The sequence below is a fragment of the Suncus etruscus genome, chromosome 11, assembly GCF_024139225.1.
Source record: "Suncus etruscus isolate mSunEtr1 chromosome 11, mSunEtr1.pri.cur, whole genome shotgun sequence".
Classification (NCBI taxonomy): Eukaryota; Metazoa; Chordata; class Mammalia; order Eulipotyphla; family Soricidae; genus Suncus; species Suncus etruscus.
The window spans coordinates 99,620,097-99,621,571 of NC_064858.1; the positions used below are offsets into that span (position 1 = coordinate 99,620,097).

The following is a 1,475-nucleotide window of genomic DNA, read 5'->3' on the forward strand; positions in this document are numbered from 1 at the left end:
TCCTAAGTGGAGCAGGGAAAACCTCTTCAACAAGTGGTGCTGGCAGAACTGGTTAGCCTCTTGCAAAAAAGCGAACATAGACCCCTAGTTAACATCATGTACGAAGGTAAAATTCAAATGAATTAAAGACCTTGATATCAGACCTGATACCATAAGGTATATAGAACAACACATCGGTAAAACACTCCATGACATTGAGACTAAAGGCATCTTCAAAGAGGAAACTGCACTTTCTAAACAAGTGGAAGCAGAGATCAACAGATGGGAATACATTAAGCTGAGAAGCTTCTTCACTTCAAAAGAAATAGTGCCCAGGATACAAGAGCCACCCACCGTGTGGGAGAAACTATTCACTCAATACCCATGAGATAAAGGGCTAATATCCAAAATATACAGGGCACTGACAGAACTTCATAAGAAAAAGACATCTAATCCCATCAAAAAATGGGAGAAGAAATGAACAGACACTTTGATAAAAAAAGAAATACAAATGGCCAAAAGGCACATGAAAAAAATGCTCCTCATCACTGATCATCAGGGAGATGCAAATAAAAACAACGATGAGATACCATCTCACACCACAGAGATAGACTGTGAAATATTAAGGGTAGTTTTATGTCTATGAGTCTAACTTTTTCATCTTTGAAACAACGATAGTAATAGTGTTAGCCTGCACTGGAGAATTGGCAGACACTAATCTCTTACTAAATGTAAAATATAATAAAGTTATAAAAAGGATGATAGTTTGCTTAACTGGAAGTTAATGAGAGATCCTCTTGAGAAAAAATTGAAGTATCCAGAACTGAATGTAACATAATGTTTATAATCACCAATGTTTTATATTTTTTGTTAATGAAGAAACCACTTCTATTTAATGTACATATACCTTTTAAAACATAAGTCATTTTATAATATAAGCAAAACTTTTTGAATATGGATAGGGAGGGAAAAATTACACTTAGACTTATTGATTAGGATCTTCACGAATTTGCATGTCATCCTCGTGCAAGGGCCATGCTAATCTTCTTTGTATTGTTCCAATTTTAGTATATGTGCTGCCAAAGTGAGCCATTGATTGAGATCTTGAAAAACAAATTGATAAAAGACAGATTGACAGGATGAAAAATTGTATTTTATATGGATATGAGTTACAACACAAAAATGAAAGTTCCAAAGAGGCATTTTTAATTGGTAGCTGCATAAATGCCATTTTTAAAAAGAGCTTTAAGAGCCAGAGAGCTAGTACAGGAGGAAAGGCACTTGCCTTGCATGTGATGGAGCACTGCTGGGGTTACTCAAACTCAGAACCAAGAATAACTCTGAGCAGTATTAAATGTGTCCCAACCCAAATATACCTACAAACGTACACATTTATCCATGTGCTCAAACACACAATTGCAAGTATGGGAACATAACAAACAAAACAAGAACTTGAGTTTATAGTTGGTAACTAATGGGAAACATGGAGGATAAGG

General features: G+C 35.4%; 1 non-coding gene across 1 annotated transcript; it reads right to left on the bottom strand.

Moving 5' to 3' along the window:
* Positions 1-964: 964 nt before the first annotated feature.
* Positions 965-1,069, bottom strand: LOC126023674 (U6 spliceosomal RNA). The gene has a single exon (XR_007500774.1). It is a non-coding gene; the product is annotated as a U6 spliceosomal RNA (small nuclear RNA).
* Positions 1,070-1,475: the final 406 nt, after the last annotated feature.